Source organism: Amphibalanus amphitrite, unplaced genomic scaffold (assembly GCF_019059575.1).
Source record: "Amphibalanus amphitrite isolate SeventyFive unplaced genomic scaffold, NRLGWU_Aamphi_draft 000622F_arrow, whole genome shotgun sequence".
Classification (NCBI taxonomy): Eukaryota; Metazoa; Arthropoda; class Thecostraca; order Balanomorpha; family Balanidae; genus Amphibalanus; species Amphibalanus amphitrite.
The window spans coordinates 332,109-354,477 of record NW_024882116.1 but is presented as its reverse complement, the minus strand read 5'-3'; the positions used below and the strand labels follow the sequence as shown (position 1 = coordinate 354,477).

At 50.5% G+C, this 22,369-nt stretch overlaps 1 protein-coding gene across 2 annotated transcripts in view; it reads right to left on the bottom strand.

Annotated features, from left to right (window-relative positions):
• The window catches only part of LOC122363475 (leukocyte antigen CD37-like), a 67,224-nt gene that overhangs the window by 8,576 nt on the left and 36,279 nt on the right, over window positions 1–22,369 (bottom strand). Inside the window, exon 1 of one of the 2 annotated variants that reach the window (XM_043332766.1) lies at window positions 8,629–8,889. The exons of the other annotated variant lie outside the window; for it this stretch is intronic. The gene's annotated coding sequence lies outside the window, so the exon portion shown is untranslated. Of the gene's footprint in view, window positions 1–8,628; window positions 8,890–22,369 lie in introns of those variants that run through there. 2 annotated transcript variants of the gene reach the window in all.

The window sequence follows — 22,369 nt, the reverse complement described above, 5'->3', positions numbered from 1 at the left end:
CAGCGGCTTGAGCGATTGTCTTGCGGTCATTTTTATAGGGTAGCTGCATCCCTTCTACCAAAGGTCGGATACTCTTCATCTATGTGAGTGACCCCCACTGCACGTGCAAAATACAACAATAAGAGGTGCCAAATTTGTTCCCATTTCAGTAGCTCGGTAATTACTGGGGCGATTTCGCTGAAACTTGGCATACAGGTAGGCACCCACCAGGCAATGCATTCCCATGTGTTGCGGTTAGGGTGCTACTGCACGTGCGCACGTGCAGGGGGCGTTTCCAGATCTCGAGAACGGCTGGGCCGATTGCGCTCAAATTTGGTACACGGTTGGGGACCAGTTAGTAGGGTGCCGTGCAAAAGTCATTTTGGACCCCGTTTGCACGTGCGCACGTGCAGAATGCCGCTTCCAGATCTCAGGAACGGCTGGGCCGATTGCGTTCAAATTTGGCACACCGCTAGCGACCGGTTAGAAGGATGCTTTGCACAAGCCCGTTGGAAGCACCCTCTCGCCCTTCCGCACGTGCAGGGCTCACTATCTCGCTCGCTCGTTCTTCGCCCAAAAGGCGTTTTACTGGTTTTATTTACTGGCGAATTCCCATGGCGAGAGGTGCCTTCCGCTACCGTTTGTTGTCAACGGTTCAATGGCCTGCCTGGGCCTGCCTGCCGAAGCCACCGATCCGATTTCGTCGGAAAATACGCGTAACGTTATCAAAACACGGTCGCATACTTGAGTCATTTTCACAAAAGTTTATTGACTTTTCGATAATATTTTGGGTGGATATTGGTCAGAAATGAATGCTCTTTCCGAATATGTAGGTTTCATAACGATTGATCATCGTTTTCAATACGTTTTGGTGTTGTAAAGGACATCGCGCTCCGTGCAAATCAAATTTTCAAATTAATTTTTCATTATTAAAGAAATGGTACGGATCAGCAGTTTTTATTTGCTTTCCTATTAGTACACGTACATTTGTCTGCAAAATGATAAAACACCGATTTCATTCCGTCAAGCCGTTTTCCAGCGGCATCGGTTTTCTTCCCACAATGCATGAAATCGGTCATTTTTTAACAACCGGGGTGCTGTCTTGCACGTGGCGCGTGCTATACTATGAAACCATATCAATACGCTAGGCCCATCTCTCTTCTATCCAGCGGTGGCAACCCCACCTCGCTACGGTAATCCGTCGCCGAGTTTTGGGCCCGGGAAGTGGGCGCCGCAGGCCGGTTTTCGCCCGATCTTCGATTTGACCGTTTCCCGTGTTAACCCTATGGCGCACGCGAGCGCGTGCTGACGGCGCGCCCCCGGCCCGATCACGCCCAAATTTTGATACAAAGGCCGCCCACGCCCACAGATTCGGCATGCCAAATTTCACGCCGCTACGCGGCGCCGTTTCGGCGCAATAAGACACATAAGTCCTGACAGACGCAGGCACGGTCGTACAGACATCTTATAATTTATAATATAGACTAGATGGCATGTTTTGCGCTATAACTGTGCGTTTTGATAGAGGCGTTTGAGGGGGCATTAGTTTGGGTGTGGGAACTTTTGATTTTTATTTGTCTTATTTTGTCGGACTTGGATATTTGTTTGTACGGCATGGTATGCTGGTGCTGGTTGCGGGTTGTTAGAGCCTTTCTCATGGTTTGCCTTTATCGAACTCAAACCCACCCTACCCTACCCTAACCTAACCATACCCTACCTTACTAATAACACATAGTTACCCTTCTCATACTCGATTAAAGTAACGTACCAAGTTTGAGCGCAATTGGCCCAGCCGTTCTTGAGATATAAAACTGGCCCACTGCACAGTGGCGTACGCACATACAGGACATTCCGTGCATGCCCTGTCCCTTTGGCTCATCGTCCCCGGCGCCCTCAGTGACTGGCGCCCCTCTGTCCAGTGTTGGCGCTCCTCCAGTCGATAGCGGCGCGCTTCTAGTTGATGGCGAAGCCCCTCTGTCCAGTATTGGCGCTCCTCTGGTGATAGTGGCGCCCTCCTAGACGATATGGTGGGCCGGTGGCGCCCCTTTGTCCAGTATTGGCGCCCCTCCAATCGATAGCGTCGCGCTCTTAGATGATGGTGGGTGGCGCCCCTCTGTCCAGTATGTCAGTTATGTTCGTTCCGCACGTGTACGAACATAACTGACACATTCAAGTTTCAGATATGTGGCGCCCTCCTTGTTGTTGGCGCCCTCCTTGATTGGCGCCTTCTCGTCCAATGCCCTGGTCCTTCGCAAATTCCTGGGTACGCCACTGCCACTGCACGTGCGCACGCGCTAGCTGAGACTCCAGATGACTTGTGCCAGCCACCCTTCTAGATTGTCCCCAACAGTGAACAAAATTTGAGCGAAATCGGCCCAGCCGTTCTTGAGATGTAGAAGCGGACCCCTCACGTGCGCACGTGCAGTAGATCCACCCTACCTGTCACAAATGACCATACATCGCTAGGTTAGTGCCCCCTCCAACCACAGTCCAAGTTTCAGCGCAATCGGCCCAGTAGTAGCTGAGTTATTCCTAGTTCAATAATGTGCTGTTTACTGGTAGGCGCTTATTTTCAGTGTTTGGAATTCCCCTTGGCGGGTGGTGCATTGCAGCCCATGCTTTGATAGCTATTGTCAAAAGTTGAATGACTTGCCGGCCATCAGCCATCGATCGGATTTTGTCGAAAAATACCTGTAACGTTAACAAAACACGGTCGCTTGTTTGAGTCATTTTCACAAAAGTTTATTGACTTTTCGATAATGTTTTGGGTGGATATTGGTCAGAAAAGAATGCTCTTTCCGAATATGTAGGTTTCATAGCGATTGGTCAGCGTTTTCAATACGTTTTGATGTTGTAAAGGACATCGCGCTCCGCGCGAATCAAATTTTCCAATTAATGTTTCATTATTAAGGAAATGGTACGGATCAACACTTTTTATTTGTTTTGCTATCATTACACGTACATTTGTCTGTAAAATGGTACCACACTAATTTCATTCCGTCAAGCCGTTTTCCAGCGGCATCGGTTTTCTTCCCACAATGCACGAAATCGGTCATTTTTTCACAACCGGCGGTCCTGTCTTGCACGTGGCGCGTGCTATACTATGAAACCATGTCAATACGCTAGGTCCATCTCTCCTCTATCCAGTGGTGGCAACCCCACCTCGCTACGGCAATCTGTCGCCAAGTTTTGGGCCCGGGAAGTGGGCGCCGCAGGCCGGTTTTCGCCCGATCTTCGATTTGACCGTTTCCCGTGTTAACCCTATGGCGCACGCGAGCGCGTGCTGACGGCGCACCCCTGGTCCGATCACGCCCAAATTTTAATACAAAGGCCGCCCACGCCCACAGATTTGGCATGCCAAATTTCACGCCGATACGCGGCGCCTTTCAGGCGCAATAAGACACATAAGTCATGACGGATTACGCACGCACGCACGCACGCACAGACATGTTATAAATCATAATATAGACTAGGCAGCTTTACCACGCCATTTGTAAGCTCCCCTCCCGAAATCACTATTCGAAACCGTTATCGTGACGTAAAATAATTACATTTATAGAAAGAACACCTTCCTAATTTTTTGCATACTCCTTAACAATGAGCCAAATACTTTTTTAAAGAAATAAAAATTCAAAAAAATTTGGTCCCAAAGTCCAAAAAATACAAATGAAAGAAAACTCGATATGTGATATATCAAAAAAAAAATATGTTTGCGCGATAACTGTATGGTATTTAATTGATTTTACGGGTTCTGTAGTGTGTACCAAGTTTGAGAGAAATTGGCCCAGCCGTTCTTGAGATAGGAAACTGCTCCTTTCCAGGTGTGCACGTGCATTAGCATTTAGCACCCTACATATGGTAATGTGTCGTTCGATATGTGCCCGTTGACAGTCCCAAAATTCAGCACAATCGGCCCGGTAGCGGCTGAGTTATTGCAAGAATAAATTTAATTTATTTACTGGCGAATCCCCCTGGCGAGAGGTGCCTTCCGCTACCGTTTGTTGTCAAAGGTTCAATGGCCTGCCTGGGCCTGCCTGCCGAGGCCACCGATCCGATTTCGTGGGAAAATACGCGTAACGTTATCAAAACACGGTCGCATGCTTGAGTCATTTTCACAAAAGTTTATTGACTTTTCGATAATATTTTGGGTGGATATTGGTCAGAAAAGAATGCTCTTTCCGAATATGTAGGTTTCATAGCCATTGATCAGCGTTTTCAATACGTTTTGATGTTGTAAAGGACATCGCGTTCTGCGCGAAATAGATTTTCAAATTAATTTTTCATTATTAAGGAAATGGTACGGAGCATCAGTTTTTGTTTGCTATTCTCTGATTACACATACATTTGTCTGCAAAATGATACAACACCGATTTAATTCCGTCAAGCCGTTTTCCAGCGGCATCGATTTTCCCGTCACAATGCACGAAATCGGTCATTTTTTCACAACCGGGGGTATTGCCTTGCACGTGACGCGTGCTATACTATAAAACCATATCGATACGCTAGGCCCATCTCTCCTCTATCGAGTGGTGTAAACCGCTTCTCGCTGCGACCCTTCGTTGCCGATTTATACAGCCGGGAAGCGGGCGCCGCAGGCCGGTTTTCGCCCGATCGTCGATTTGACCGTTTCCCATGTTAACCCTATGGCGCACGCGAGCGCGTGCCGACGGTGCACCCCTGGACAAATCAGCCCCAAATTTTAATACAAAGGCCGCCCACGCCCACAGATTCGGCATGCCAAATTTCACGCCGATACGCGGCGCCTTTCAGGCGCAATAAGACACATAAGGCATGACACACGGATGGATGGAGATCGTACAGACAACTTATAAATCATAATATAGACTAGAATACAGGTTTACGCGATAACTGTACGTTTGGATAGATATGGTTGATGGGGCATTAGTTTGGTTGTCAAAACTTGTATGTTTTTATAAGTAGGGTTGAGTTTGATATTTACTTCATTTAATTGTATAGTAGGTAGGTATGTTTTTTCGAGGAGCACTACGGATCCCAAAGTTTGGACACGGAATCATTAAAAAAAAAACGCCCGCCCGCCGCCAACCGCAAACGCCGCAAAAATAAAAAACGACCGCCTCCAACCGCAAACAACACCGCATACGCCACAAAAAAACCGCCCGCATCGCCCGCCCGCCGCCAACCGCAAACGCCGCAAAAAAATAAAAAACCGCCCGCATCGCACGCCCGCCCGCCGCCAACCACAAACGCCGCAAAAAATAAAAACCGCCCGCATCGCACGCCCGCCCGCCGCCAACCACAAACGCCGCAAAAAAAAAAATGGAAACCGCCCGCCCGACCGCCGCCAACCGCAAACGCCTCGAAAAAATGAAAACCGCCCGCATCGTGCGCCCGCCCGCCCGCCGCCAACCGCAAACGCCGCAAAAGTAAAAATGACCGCCTCCAACCGCAAACAACGCCGCAAACGCCGCAAAAAATAAAAACCGCCCGCATCGCGCGCCCGCCCGCCGCCAACCGCAAACGCCGCAAAAAATAAAATGCGCCCGCATCGCACGCCCGCCCGCCGCCAACCACAAACGCCGCAAAAATAAAAACCGCCCGCATCGCACGCCCGCCCGCCGCCAACTACAAACGCCGCAAAAAATGAAAACCGCCCGCCCGACCGCCGCCAACCGCAAACGCCTCGAAAAAATGAAAACCGCCCGCATCGCGCGCCCGCCCGCCCGCCGCCAACCGCAAACGCCACAAAAATGAAAATCGCCCGCATCGCCCGCCCGCCCGCCGCCAATCGGGAACGCCGCAAAAAAGCGCTATTCTACCCATATACATGTCCTACCCTACCTATACGCTACCTACACCCTACCCATACCCTACTTATAGGCTCTATTCCCACCTTACTCTAGTGCATTCCTATAACCACCAGTAAGTCGTAACATAACATACCTACGTTCTTAACATGAGCACTGTAAACTACTCTAATTGTATTCTATCACATTCGTTTGTTCAATATCTTGGGTATTATTAATGCTGTAAATGGTGAAAGGTTGTTCTCTTGAAGATTGCCAGGTAGGTAATCGAGTGCGCATACCTACCCAATAAGTGCGGCTCGCAAAGCCGCCCAAACATTCCTTTTTACTCGCTAGATGGCAGGAGCGTCAAGCGCCTGAATGGACGCTGTGCCGCAGTGCCGCGTCTGCCGTATCACCGCCTGAATGCACACTGTACCGCAATACTGTCTCTAGGGCATATGCACACATACAGATGGACACATTTGTTTTGAAATTATTTTTGTTTTAAGTGTGACCAGATTTACCCCCGAGAAACTGATCCTGAATACGCCTCTAGCTAAGGAAAAGTCGCCAAATTTCCAACCCCTAAGGCGATTTTCACTCGACAGCAAAAATACTACAGGTGGGGGCCGATGCCCCCCCCCCCCCACCAGTAATAGGGTTGATCGATAATAATGTCTAATACTATGAAAAAGCAGGAATAGCTATAAGCAATTAATGTAACCCTAGCTGATAGCTGCTAAGAAACACACTGAATCTAATCGCACGAAACCTGCACCAAATTTGTACTTACCAGATGGCCGTCGTGAACCGGCTACTATCCATTGCGTGGCCACCCCACCTTTCCTGTTTCGCGCTAGATGGCAGAGCCATCAAACGCCTGATTGCATACTGTACCGCAATGACGGTGCTGGCGAATAAAGCCGCCTGAGTGCATACTGTACCGCAATGTCGTGTCCGCCGCCCCACCTTTCCTTTTACGCGCTAGATGGCAGAACTATCGAACGCCTGATTGCATACTGTACCGCAATGTCGCTCCTGGCGGTTATAGCCGCCTGAGTGCATACTGTACGGCAATGCCGTGTTGAAAGTTGGTTCGCTACTCTTAAATGAAAACACAGATTAGGGTGGATAGTGACGGAGAATAAGCGGCAGAGGATTTAGAAGCATTGAGACACATTATTAAGTAAGACTACATGCCAACTTTCAGCGCAATCGGCCCAGTAGTTACCGAGATATTGCCATTGTTGCAAAACCAACACCTCTTCGTTTTGCACGTGGCACGTGCATAAGTGGTCACCCACGTACATCGGGAATAGTCCAATACTTGGTAGAAAGAATGAAGCTACCCTACAAAAATCACCGCATGTAAATCGGTCAAGTGGTTGCTGAGATATAAGCCTCGCAAAAGCGTGACCACGGCCGGCCGGCCTAGAATACAGGTTTACGCGATAACTGTATAGATTCGAGATATATGTTTAAGGGGACTAGGTCACCCTCCCGCGCCTACCGGCGCTAATCGTCGTTTTAACATCTATATAGAAATCCCTGCCCGTCCTAGGTCACCCTCCCGCGCCTACCGGCGCTAATCGTCGTTTGAACATCTATATAGAAATCCCTGCCCGTCCCGTCCATAATGCCCGCTTTTCTCTCTTTCTTTCTTTCTCTCTCTCTCTCTCTCTCTCTCTCTCTCTTTCTTTCTTTCTTTCTCTCTCTCTCTCTCTCTCTCTCTCTCTCTCTCTCTCTCTCTTTTCCTTTCCCTTTCTCTTTCCCTCCCTGCCTCCATCCCTCTTTCCTCCCTCCTCTCCGCTCTCTGACTTTGTCGATCACTGATCCAATCGTATGCTTACTTACCCCTCCCCATCCGTCTCTCTCCCTCCTCTCCCCGTCTCCTTCATCGCACTTCTTCGCTCCCCCCTCCCTCCCTCCCTCCCTCCTTCGATTTCCTCCCCTTCCCTCCACTCCCTCCCTTCCTCTCCTCTCCCTTCCTCTCCTCTCCCCTCCACTCCAATCCGCTCTTGGTACTGAAAAAAGTACTGGCTAGTGGCTTCTTCCCCGCCCGCGCCGCAGATACATATAGGTTTTTACATATGTCCCAGTTCAAGACGCTATATTGGTTTTGGTACGATCCTTATACTAAACATGATCGTTAATTTTTCAGTATTTCGTGGAATTCTGTAACTAACCTATCCCAAATCTGAGTGACTCGCCCCGACCCCCCCGACCCCTTTCCTTCCCTCCCCTCCGAGCTCCCCCCCCCGAGCCAACACTCACGATCGGTAATGTTTTCAGTGCTAAAGATATAATAGTGCCTGCTCTGTTTCCGTCTCCGTCTTCCCTCTCTGTCTTAGTGTCTCTGTATCTGTCTCGTCTCCGATTCCATCCCCATCTCGGTCCTGGTTCCTGTCCCCGCTCCTGCTCCCGCTCCCGCTCCCGCTCCCGATCTCTGTCTCCGTCCCCGTCTTCGTCCGCCTCCCGCTGACCACTCCATCTCCGTCTCCGCCTCTGTCTCTGTCTCTGTCTCTGTATCTGTCTGCTCTCCGATTCGTCCACGTTTCCGTCCCCGTTCCCGCGCTCCCGCCCGCTCCCGCTCTCTTTGTCTCCGTCTCCGTCCCCGCTCCCGCTGGCCGCTAAATCTCCGTCTCCGTCCCCGTGCCCGTCCCCGTTCCCACTAAACATAATCGATAATCTTGTCACTATTTTGTTGAATTCTGTAACCAACCTATCCCAAATCTGGGTACCTCGCCCCCCCCCCCGCCATTTAGGATCGGTTATGTATTCATAGCGGCCGAGTGCCGCAACTAAGCTACATTTTAAATACGTCTCTCGGCTCCATCCTCTTCACTTTTTCTCTCACCGACTTAGTCATTTGCTCACTTACCCTTCCTTCTTTCCCACCATCATTTACTTTATCCGTATTTCCGCTGTCCGGCAGCGGCCGCTCTGGCGGCACCGCAGTTACCGCACCAACCCCTCCGCCCGCTCGCCCCACACTGCGCCGCCGCCGGCCCGTGACTGCGGCCGGTCGGTCACGTGGGGACCGCAGCGACCTCTACGGGGTCGCGACCCTAGCGGCCGGGTACTGCAACTAAAGATGTAAGTACGTTTTAAAAACATCCCGAGGTGGAATCGAACCAGCGACCCACGCCACAGAAGTCCTCCACTCAACCAACTGAGCCATCAAGGACGCAAACCTCATCCCTTTGAATAAGCCGTGGTACTCTGCACGGCTTGATGACATGGTCTGGTGCGTATTGCGGTGTTTTACGGCGAAGTGGTTGGGAGCAAATTTGGTTTTAAATGAAGGTTATACGCCGTGTTTCTTGACCAAATTTTCAGAACAAGAGGGCAAAAGCAAGACAGTAGGCTGGAATTGGTTGTCCAGCGGCGACATGCACGTTTTATGATCGGCGATCGCCGGTCGTGTGAGCTGACGTCACGCAGACAGTCAGCGCCATCTCTGGAGCGTCGGGCGACATAGTTGAGGGGCCGAGTTTGGCTATTTGGGGGGTGCAAATGCGATTAAAAATGTGCCGCGCACATAGCCACGATCGAGAGCTGTCGATTGGTGGTTGAATCGTGTCTGTAGGTGGTGTGGTTTGGGCGGGTATTCCAAAAAACTGAAACGCTTCACGTATTATTTATTGTCGACGATTACGATTATTAGTTTGGTTGTTAAAACTTGTATGTTTATGCCAGTAGGGTTAAGTTTGTTTACTTACTTCATTTAGCTGTATGGTAGGCATGTAGGTATATGCGCTTTTCGAGGAGCGCTGCAGATCCGAAAGTTTGCTCGCTTCGCTCGCACTTTGCTCGCTTCGCTCGCTTGATGATAAATTTATTTTATTTATCGGTGAAACCTCTACCAAATACCTGTACCTGCGCCTATACCCGATCCTAATCGCAAACCTGTATTCTTGATATCCACAGAGTTGACTTCCCGAGCTGGCTCCCATCGTTTTCACTCAGTTTTGCAAGCGAAGAAAATGAGCCTACCGCGCGTGCTCTCTGCTCGGCGCCGGCCTCGGCCAGCCTGGGGCAGAGATGCACGCGCTGACGCCGCACCCCTGGTCCGATTGCGCCCATCTTTTGATACGATCGTCCGCCCCACCCAAAGTTTGTGCCCAGTAAATTTCACGTCGATACGCGGCGCCGTTCCGGCGCTTTAAGACACATAAGGCTGACGGATGGACAGACAACTTGAAATTTATTAAGTAAGACTAGAATACAGGTTTACGCGATAACTGTACGTTTGGATAGATACTGTTGATGGGGCCATTAGTTGGGTTGTCAAAACTTTTATGTTTATATAAGTAGGGTGGTGTTTGGTAGTTACTTCTCTTAATTGTATAGTAGGTAGGGATGGCTTTTCGAGGAGCACTACGAATCCAAAGGTTTGGACATTGAATTATTAAAAAAACACGCCCGCCCGCCGCCAACCGCAAACGCCGCAAAAATAAAAACGACCGCCTCCAACCGCAAACAACACCACAAACGCCGCAAAAAACCGCCCGCATCGCGCGCCCGCCCGCCGCCAACCGCAAACGCCGCAAAAAATAAAAACCGCCCGCATCGCACGCCCGCTCGCCGCCAACCACAAACGCCGCAAAAAATAAAAACCGCCCGCATTGCACGCCCGCCCGCCGCCAACCACAAACGCCGCAAAAAATAAAAACCGCCCGCCCGACCGCCGCCAACCGCAAACGCCTCGAAAAAATGAAAACCGCCCGCATCGTGCGCCCGCCCGCCCGCCGCCAACCGCAAACGCAGCAAAAGTAAAAATGACCGCCTCCAACCGCAAAAAAACGCCGCAAACGCCGCAAAAAATAAAAACCGTCCGCATCGCGCGCCCGCCCGCCGCCAACCGCAAACGCCGCAAAAAATAAAAACTGCCCGCATCGCACGCCCGCCCGCCGCCAACCACAAACGCCGCAAAAAATGTAAACCGCCCGCATCGCACGCCCGACCGCCGCCAACTACAAACGCCGCAAAAAATGAAAACCGCCCGCCCGACCGCCGCCAACCGCAAACGCCTCGAAAAAAATGAAAACCGCCCGCATCGCGCGCCCGCCCGCCCGCCGCCAACCGCAAACGCCACAAAAATGAAAATCGCCCACATCGCCCGCCCGCCCGCCGCCAATCGGGAACGCCGCAAAAAAGCGCTATTCTACCAATATACATGTCCTACCCTACCTATACGCTACCTACACCCTACCCATACCCTACTCATAGGCTCTATTCCCACCTTACTCTAGTGCATTCCTATAACCACCAGTAAGTCGTAACATATATTGTATTGTATTGTATTTACATTTAAGAGCGATCCACATACAAAGTGCGTGGCGATTACTGCTCCTATATAACATACCTACGTTCTTAATTAACATGAGCACTGTAAACTACTCTAATTGTATTCTATCACATTCGTTTGTTCAATATCATGGATATTATTAATGCTGTAAATGGTGAAAGGTTGTTCTCTTGAAGATTGCCAGGTAGGTAATCGAGTGCGCATACCTACCCAATAAGTGCGGCTCACATAGCCGCCCAAACATTCCTTTTTACTCGCTAGATGGCAGGAGCGTCAAGCGCCTGAATGGACGCTGTGCCGCAGTGCTGCGTCTGCCGTATCACCGCCTGAATGCACACTGTACCGCAATACTGTCTCTAGGGCATATGCACACATACAGATGGACACGTTTGTTTTGAAATTATTTTGTTTTAAGTGTGACCAGATTTACCCCCGAGAAACTGATCCTGGATACGCCTCTAGCTAAGGAAAAGTCGCCAAATTTCCAACCCCTAAGGCGATTTTCCATCGACAGCAAAAATACTACAGGTGGGGGCCGATGCCCCCCCCCCCACCAGTAATAGGGTTGATCGATAATAATGTCTGATACTATGAAAAAGCAGGAACAGCTATAATGTAACCCTAGCTGATAGCTGCTAAGAAACACACTGAACCTAATCGCACCAAACCTGCATCAAATTTGTACTTACCAGATGGCCGTCGTGAACCGGCTACTATCCATTGCGTGGCCACCCCACCTTTCCTGTTTCGCGCTAGATGGCACAGCCATCAAACGCCTGATTGCATACTGTACCGCAATGACGGTGCTGGCGAATAAAGCCGCCTGAGTGCATACTGTACCGCAATGTCGTGTCCGCCGCCCCACCTTTCCTTTTACGCGCTAGATGGCAGAACTATCAAACACCTGATTGCATACTGTACCGCAATGTCGCTTCTGGCGGTTATAGCCGCCTGAGTGCATACTGTACGGCAATGCCGTGTTGTAAGTTGGTTCGCTACTCCTAAATAAAAACACAGATTAGGGTGGATAGTGACGGAGAATGAGCGGCAGAGGATTTAGAAGCATTGAGACACATTATTAAGTAAGACTACATGCCAACTTTCAGCGCAATCGGCCCAGTAGTTACCGAGATATTGCAATTGTTGCAAAACCAACACCTCTTCGTTTTGCACGTGGCACGTGCATAAGTGGTCACCCACGTACATTGGGAATAGTCCAATACTTGGTAGAAAGAATGAAGCTACCCTACAAAAATTACCGCATGTAAATCGGTCAAGTGGTTGCTGAGATATAAGCCTCGCAAAAGCGTCACCACGGCCGGCCGGCCTAGAATACAGGTTTACGCGATAACTGTACAGATTCGAGATATATGTTTGAGGGGATTATTAGTTTGGCCGTTAAAACTTGTATGTTCATGCTAGTAGGGTTAAGTTTGTTTACTTACTTCATTTAGCTGTATGGTAGGCATGTAGGTATATGCGCTTTTCGAGGAGCGCTGCAGATCCGAAAGTTTGCTCGCTTCGCTCGCACTTTGCTCGCTTCGCTCGCTTGATAATAAATTTATTTTATTTAGCGGTAAAACCTTTACCGAATACCTGTACCTGCGCCTATACCTGATCCTTATCGCAAACCTGTATTCTTAATATCCACAGAGTTCAAAGTTTAATGATCTCCCGAGCTGGCTCTCATCGTTTTCACTCAGTTATTTAAGCGAACAACTGAGCCTAAAGCACGTGCTCTCTGCTCGGCACCGGCCTCGGCCAGCCTGGGGCAGAGATTCACGCGCTGACGCCGCACCCCTGGTCCGATTGCGCCCATCTTTTGATACGATGGTCCGCCCCACCCAAAGTTTGTGTCCAGTAAATTTCACGTCGATACGCGGCGCCGTTCCGGCGCAAGAAGACACATAAGGCTGACGGACGCAGACACGACTTATAATTTATTAAGTAAGACTAGAATACAGGTTTACGCGATAACTGTATGTTTTGATATGTATGTTTAACGGATGCATTAGTTTGGGTGTAGAAACTTGCATTTTTATTGGTATTATTTGTGTAGAACTGGGTAACTGCTTTTAATTGAACTGTAAAGCATGATGGTGATGCATGCGAGTTGTTCGAGCCCTTTGTAAGTTAGGATGTTACTCAATTCAACCCTACCCTACCCTACCCTACCCTTGCACTACCCTAACCTACCCTACCCTACCCTACATTACCCTACCCTACCCTACCCCACCCTACTCTACCCTACCCCTACCCTACCCTACCCTGCCCTACCCCTACACTACCCTACAATAACCTACCCTACCCTACCCTACCCTACCCTACCCCTACCCCTACCCCTACACTACCCTAACCTACCCAACCCTACCCTACCCTACCCTACCATACCCCTACCCTACCCTAACCTACCCTAACCTACCCTACCCTACCCTGCCCTACCCTACCCTACCCTATCCCTACCCTTACCCCTACACTACCCTACACTAACCTACCCTACCCTACCCCTACCCTACCCTACCCTTACACTACCCTACCCTACCCTACACTACCCCTACCCTACCCTACCCAACCCCTACCCCTAGTCCCTACCCTACCCTACCCTACCCTACCCTACCCTACCCTACCCTACCCTACCCTACCCTACCCTACCCTACCCTACCCTACACTATCACCGACAGTCCAAGTTTCAGCTAAATCGGCCCAGAAACGGCTGAGATAACAAATTAATTGTATTTACTGGCGAATCCTCTTGGCGAGCGGTGCCTTGTGTCGGCCTTCGTTGTCAAAGGTCAACGACCTCCCGGCTCTGATGCTTTTCACTCAGTTTTTTAAGCGAACAACTGAGCCTAAAGCGCGTGCTCTCTGCTCGGTGCCGGCCTCGGCCAGCCTGGGGCAGAGATGCACGCGCTGACGCCGCACCCCTGGTCCGATTGCGCCCATCTTTTGATACGATGGTCCGCCCCACCCAAAGTTTGTGCCCACTAAATTTCATGTCGATACGCGGCGCCGTTCCGGCGCTTTAAGACACATAAGGCTGACGGACGCAGAGACAACTTATAATTTATTAAGTAAGACTAGAATACAGGTTTACGCGATAACTGTATGTTTTGATATGTATGTTTAACGGATGCATTAGTTTGGGTGTAGAAACTTGCATTTTTATTGGTATTATTTGTGAAGAACTGGGTAACTGCTTTTAATTGAGCTGTAAAGCATGATGGTGATGCATGCGAGTTGTTGGAGGCTGGAGCCCTTTGTAAGTTAGGATGTTACTCAATACACAATTCAACCCTACCCTACCCTACCATACCCTACCCCTACCCTCCCCTACCCTACCCAACCCTACCCTACCCAACCCTAGCCCTAGTCCCTACCCTACCCTACCCTATCATACCCTACCCCACCCTACCCTACCCTTACACTACCCTACCCTACACTACCCTAACCTACCCTAACCTACCCTACCCCTACCCCTACACTACCCTACCCTTACACTACCCTACCCTACCCTTACACTACCCTACCCTACCCTACCCTACCCTACCCTACCCTACCCTACCCTACCCCTAGTCCCTACCCTACCCTACCCTATCATACCCTACCCCACCCTACCCTACCCTTACACTACCCTACCCTACCCTTCCCCTACCCTACCCTACACTACCCTAACCTACCCTAACCTACCCCTACCCCTACCCTACCCTACCCTTACACTACCCTACCCTACCCTTACACTACCCTACCCTACCCTACCCTACCCCTAACCCTACACTACCCTACCCTACCCTACACCTACCCTACCCTACCCTACCCTACCCCTACCCAACCCTACCCCTAGTCCCTACCCTACCCTACCCTACCCTACTCTTACACTACCCTACCCTACCCTACCCTACCCCTTCCCTACCTACCCCTAACCCTACACTACCCTACCCCTACCCTACCCTACCCCTACCCTACCCAACCCTACCCCTAGTCCCTACCCTACCCTACCCTACCCTATCATACCCTACCCTACCCTTATCCTACCCTACCCTACCCTACCCTACCCTACCCCTACTCCTACCTTACCCTTACACTACCCTAACCTACCCTACCCTACCCTACCCTACCCTACCCTACCCCTACCCTGCCCTACCCTACCCTACCATACCCCTACCCTACCCTACCCTACCCTACCCTACCCTACCCTTACACTACCCTACCCTACCCTACTCTACCCTACCCTACCCTACTCTACCCTACCCTACCCTACCCTACCCTACCCTACCCTACCCTACCCTACCCTACCCTACCCTACACTACACTACCACCGACAGTCCAAGTTTCAGCTAAATCGGCCCAGAAACGGCTGAGATATTGCAAAAACAAATTAATTGTATTTACTGGCGAATCCTCTTGGCGAGTGGTGCCTTGTGTCGGCCTTCGTTGTCAAAGGTCAACGACCTCCCGGCTCTGATGCTTTTCACTCAGTTTTTTAAGCGAACAACTGAGCCTAAAGCACGTGCTCTCTGCTCGGCGCCGGCCTCGGCCAGCCTGGGGCAGAGATGCACGCGCTGACGCGGCACCCGTGGTCCGATTGCGCCCATCTTTTGATACGATGGTCCGCCCCACCCAAAGTTTGTGGTCACCAAATTTCACGTTGATACGCGGCGCCGTTCCGGCGCTTTAAGACACATAAGGCTGACGGATGGACAGACAACTTGAAATTTATTAAGTAAGACTAGAATACAGGTTTTCGCGATAACTGTACGTTTGGATAGATATCGCTGATGGGGCCATTAGTTTGGTTGTCAAAACTTTTATGTTTATATAAGTAGGGTTGTGTTTGGTAGTTACTTCTCTTAATTGTATAGGAGGTAGGGATGGCTTTTCGAGGAGCACTACGAATCCAAAGGTTTGGACATTGAATTATTAAAAAAAAAACACACACCCGCCCGCCGCCAACCGCAAACGCCGCAAAAATAAAACGACCGCCTCCAACCGCAAACAACACCGCAAACGCCGCAAAAAACCGCCCGCATCGCGCGCCCGCCCGCCGCCAACCGGAAACGCCGCAAAAAATAAAAACCGCCCGCATCGCACGCCCGCTCGCCGCCAACCACAAACGCCGCAAAAAATAAAAACCGCCCGCATCGCACGCCCGCCCGCCGCCAACCGCAAACGCCGCAAAAAAAAATAAAAACCGCCCGCCCGACCGCCGCCAACCGCAAACGCCTCGAAAAAATGAAAACCGCCCGCATCGTGCGCCCGCCCGCCCGCCGCCAACCGCAAACGCCGCAAAAGTAAAAATGACCGCCTCCAACCGCAAACAACGCCGCAAACGCCGCAAAAAATAAAAACCGCCCGCATCGCGCGCCCGCCCGCCGCCAACCGCAAACGCCGCAAAAAATAAAAACCGCCCGCATCGCACGCCCGCCCGCCGCCAACCACAAACGCCGCAAAAAATAAAAACCGCCCACATCGCACGCCCGCCCGCCGCCAACTACAAACGCCGCAAAAAAATGAAAACCGCCCGCCCGACCGCCGCCAACCGCAAACGCCTCGAAAAAATGAAAACCGCCCGCATCGCGCGCCCGCCCGCCCGCCGCCAACCGCAAACGCCACAAAAATGAAAATCGCCCACATCGCCCGCCCGCCCGCCGCCAATCGGGAACGCCGCAAAAAAGCGCTATTCTACCCATATACATGTCCTACCCTACCTATACGCTACCTACACCCTACCCATACCCTACTCATAGGCTCTATTCCCACCTTACTCTAGTGCATTCCTATAACCACCAGTAAGTCGTAACATAACATACCTACGTTCTTAACATGAGCACTGTAAACTACTCTAATTGTATTCTATCACATTCGTTTGTTCAACATCATGGATATTATTAATGCTGTAAATGGTGAAAGGTTGTTCTCTTGAAGATTGCCAGGTAGGTAATCGAGTGCGCATACCTACCCAATAAGTGCGGCTCGCATAGCCGCCCAAACATTCCTTTTTACTCGCTAGATGGCAGGAGCGTCAAGCGCCTGAATGGACGCTGTGCCGCAGTGCCGCGTCTGCCGTATCACCGCCTGAATGCACACTGTACCGCAATACTGTCTCTAGAGCATATGCACACATACAGATGGACACGTTTGCTTTGAAATTATTTTGTTTTAAGTGTGACCAGATTTACCCCCGAGAAACTGATCCTGGATACGCCTCTAGCTAAGGAAAAGTCGCCAAATTTCGAACCCCTAAGGCGATTTTCCATCGACAGCAAAAATACTACAGGTGGGGGGCATCGGCCCCCCACCAGTAATAGGGTTGATCGATAATAATGTCTGATACTATGAAAAAGCAGGAACAGCTATAAGCAATTAATGTAACCCTAGCTGATAGCTGCTAAGAAACACACTGAACCTAATCGCACCAAACCTGCATCAAATTTGTACTTACCAGATGGCCGTCGTGAACCGGCTACTATCCATTGCGTGGCCACCCCACCTTTCCTGTTTCGCGCTAGATGGCACAGCCATCAAACGCCTGATTGCATGCTGTACCGCAATGACGGTGCTGGCGAATAAAGCCGCCTGAGTGCATACTGTACCGCAATGTCGTGTCCGCCGCCCCACCTTTCCTTCTACGCGCTAGATGGCAGAACTATCAAACACCTGATTGCATACTGTACCGCAATGTCGCTTCTGGCGGTTATAGCCGCCTGAGTGCATACTGTACGGCAATGCCGTGTTGAAAGTTGGTTTGCTACTCCTAAATAAAAACACAGATTAGGGTGGATAGTGACGGAGAATGAGCGGCAGAGGATTTAGAAGCATTGAGACACATTATTAAGTAAGACTACATGCCAACTTTCAGCGCAATCGGCCCAGTAGTTACCGAGATATTGCAATTGTTGCAAAACCAACACCTCTTCGTTTTGCACGTGGCACGTGCATAAGTGGTCACCCACGTACATTGGGAATAGTCAAATACTTGGTAGAAAGAATGAAGCTACCCTACACAAATTACCGCATGTAAATCGGTCAAGTGGTTGCTGAGATATAAGCCTCGCAAAAGCGTCACCACGGCCGGCCGGCCTAGAATACAGGTTTACGCGATAACTGTACAGATTCGAGATATATGTTTGAGGGGATTATTAGTTTGGCCGTTAAAACTTGTATGTTCATGCCAGTAGGGTTAAGTTTGTTTACTTACTTCATTTAGCTGTATGGTAGGCATGTAGGTACATGCGCTTTTCGAGGAGCGCTGCAGATCCGAAAGTTTGCTCGCTTCGCTCGCACTTTGCTCGCTTCGCTCGCTTGATAATAAATTTATTTTATTTAGCGGTAAAACCTGTACCGAATACCTGTACCTGCGCCTATACCTGATTCTTATCGCAAACCTGTATTCTTAATATCCACAGAGTTCAAAGTTTAATGATCTCCCGAGCTGGCTCTCATCGTTTTCACTCAGTTATTTAAGCGAACAACTGAGCCTAAAGCACGTGCTCTCTGCTCGGCGCCGGCCTCGGCCAGCCTGGGGCAGAGATTCACGCGCTGACGCCGCACCCCTGGTCCGATTGCGCCCATCTTTTGATACGATGGTCCGCCCCACCCAAAGTTTGTGGTCACCAAATTTCACGTCGCTACGCGGCGCCGTTCCGGCGCAAGAAGACACATGAGGCTGACAGACGCAGAGACAACTTGAAATTTATTAAGTAAGACTAGAATACAGGGTTACGCCATAACTGTACGTTTGGATAGATATTGTTGATGGGGCCATTAGTTTGGTTGTCAAAACTTGTATGTTTATATAAGTAGGGTTGAGTTTGATAGTTACTTCATTTAATTGTATAGTAGGTAGGTATGGTTTTTCGAGGAGCACTACGGATCCCAAAGTTTGGACACGGAATCAGTAAAAAAAAAACGCCCTCCCGCCGCCAACCGCAAACGCCGCAAAAATAAAAAACGACCGCCTCCAACCGCAAACAACACCGCATACGCCACAAAAAACCGCCCGCATCGCCCGCCCGCCGCCAACCGCAAACGCCGCAAAAAATAAAAACCGCCCGCATCGCACGCCCGCCCGCCGCCAACCACAAACGCCGCAAAAAATAAAAACCGCCCGCATCGCACGCACGCCCGCCGCCAACCACAAACGCCGCAAAAAAATGAAAACCGCCCACCCGACCGCCGCCAACCGCAAACGCCTCGAAAAAATGAAAACCGCCCGCATCGTGCGCCCGCCCGCCCGCCGCCAACCGCAAACGCCGCAAAAGTAAAATGACCGCCTCCAACCGCAAACAACGCCGCAAACGCCGCAAAAAATAAAAACCGCCCGCATCGCGCGCCCGCCCGCCGCCAACCGCAAACTCGGCAAAAAATAAAAACCGCCCGCATCGCACGCCCGCCCGCCGCCAACCACAAACGCCGCAAAAATAAAAACCGCCCGCATCACACGCCCGCCCGCCGCCAACCACAAACGCCGCAAAAATAAAAACCGCCCGCCCGACCGCCGCCAACCGCAAACGCCTCGAAAAAATGAAAACCGCCCGCATCGTGCGCCCGCCCGCCCGCCGCCAACCGCAAACGCCGCAAAAGTAAAAACGACCGCCTCCAACCGCAAACAACACCGCAAACGCCGCAAAAAATAAAAACCGCCCGCATCGCGCTCCCGCCCGCCGCCAACCGCAAACGCCGCAAAAATAAAAACCGCCCGCATCGCACGCCCGCCCGCCGCCAACCACAAACGCCGCAAAAAATAAAAACCACCCGCATCGCACGCCCACCCGCCGCCAACTACAAACGCCACAAAAGATGAAAACCGCCCGCCCGACCGCCGCCAACCGCAAACGCCTCGAAAAATGAAAACCGCCCGCATCGTGCGCCCGCCCGCCCGCCGCCAACCGCAAACGCCACAAAAATGAAAATCGCCCGCACCGCCCGCCCGCCCGCCGCCAATCGGGAACGCCGCAAAAAAAGCGCTATTCTACCCATATACATGTCCTACCCTACCTATACCCTACCTACACCCTTCCCATACCCTTCTCATAGGCTCTATTCCCACCTTACTCTAATGCATTCCTATAACCACCAGTAAGTCGTAACATAACATACCTACGTTCTTAACATGAGCACTGTAAACTACTCTAATTGTATTCTATCACATTCGTTTGTTCAATATCATGGATATTATTAATGCTGTAAATGGTGAAAGGTTGTTCTCTTGAAGATTGCCAGGTAGGTAATCGAGTGCGCATACCTACCCAATAAGTGCGGCTCGCATAGCCGCCCAAACATTCCTTTTTACTCGCTAGATGGCAGGAGCGTCAAGCGCCTGAATGGACGCTGTGCCGCAGTGCCGCGTCTGCCGTATCACCGCCTGAATGCACACTGTACCGCAATACTGTCTCTAGGGCATATGCACACATACAGATGGACACGTTTGTTTTGAATTTATTTTTGTTTTAAGTGCGACCAGATTTACCCCCGAGAAACTGATCCTGGATACGCCTCTAGCTAAGGAAAAGTCGCCAAATTTCGAACCCCTAAGGCGATTTTCCATCGACAGCAAAAATACTACAGGTGGGGGCCGATGCCCCCCCCCCAAATAGTCTAATGCTTGGTAGAAAGAATGAAGCTACCCTACAAAAATTACCGCATGTAAATCGGTCAAGTGGTTGCTGAGATATAAGCCTCGCAAAAGCGTGACCACGGCCGGCCGGCCTAGAATACAGGTTTACGCTATAACTGTATAGATTCGATATATGTGCTTAAGGGGATTATTAGTTTGGTTGTTAATACTTGTATGTTTATGCCAGTAGGGTTAAGTTTGTTTACTTACTTCATTTAGCTGCACTGGCGGATCCAGGGGGGGGGCCACCGGGGCCATGGCCCCCCCCAAAAGCCTGAAAGGGGGGGCCAACATATCTTTTGGCCCCCCCCAAAACGCTTGAAGAAAAATTAATGTGAGATGGTTGCGTAGTAGATACCTACTAGAATCAGCAGCGTGATTCAATAGCGTAGAGAAAGTCAGGGGTGCGGGAACTACTTTCAGACTGGGGGGGGCACACCATAATAGAGATCAACCTAGGGTCCCCCCAAATCTAGTTTCTCACCGGTTTTAGGCCACTTATTTTTCATCTCTTGGCTTTTTCAACAAAAAAAGAAAACATTTGCAAAAAGGGCGGTATTCCGTCTGAAAGTTGTGGTGGCACCGCCCCCCACTGGTGGATTCAGGGAGGGGGCCACCGGGGCCATGGCCCCCCAAAAGCCTGAAAGGGGGGCCAACATATCTTTTGGCCCCCCTCCCAAAACGCTTGAAGAAAAATTAATGTGAGAAGGTTGCGTAGTAGATGCCTAAAAGTTAGAATCACCGGCGTGATTCAATAGCGTAGAGAAACTCAGGGGTGCGGGAACTACTTTCAGACTGGGGGGGGGGGCACACCATAACAGAGATCAACCTAGGGTCCCCCCGAATCTAGTTTTCTCACCGGTTTTGGGCCACTTATTTTTCATCCCTTGGCTTTTTTCAACAAAAAAAGAAAACATTTGCAAAAAATGGGGTATTCCGTCTGAAAGTTGTGGGGGCACCGCCCCCACGGCCCCATAGTTGGGGGGTGGGCAAGCTGTCCCCACTGCCCCGGTTCCCGTGCCTATGGAGAAACCACCGGGTTTTCTAGCTTCCTTCATAAAGTTTCGTCATGTCTTGTCGTCACCCGAGAAGGTCTTATTGCATGCATATCGATTGAACTGTCAAGTTAACAAACTTGCTCTGGCAGCCTGACCTGACATGACCCGGCAATTTTTCATTCACGGAATATGCGCAATAATTTTTTTAGGAACACTCACTGAGTTGGCGTTGAAAAGCTTGTTTTGTTTGGTACTTGTACAAGAAGCATATCAGGGACCTTTTTGTCCCTTCCCGTGAAACGGTAAAAGACTTATTTCGGTCAGAGCTCAGGCCAATCTCTAAGGGGTCAGTCGGGTCACTTATTTCTTAAAAGGGTCATTACGGCATCCAAGGACCAATTCCGGCTTTTGAGTGCATCACATCAGCATTTGATGCTGCGACAGATGGTGAAATATGAATATATGTTACAGGCCGTATGAAAATTGTCCGTTTGCAAACGGCCTGGCCCAGTCAGGGCATATGAAACAGCCTGAAAACACCGGCCGTTTGCAAACCATGACCTGAAATATCAGACCGTTTGAAAACGGCCTAGTTAGTTTCGGCCTAGCGGATCCAGGGGGGCCACGGGGTCATGCCCCCAAGCCTGAAAGGGGGCAACATGTATTTTGGCCCCCAAAAACACTTCAGAAATATGAATGT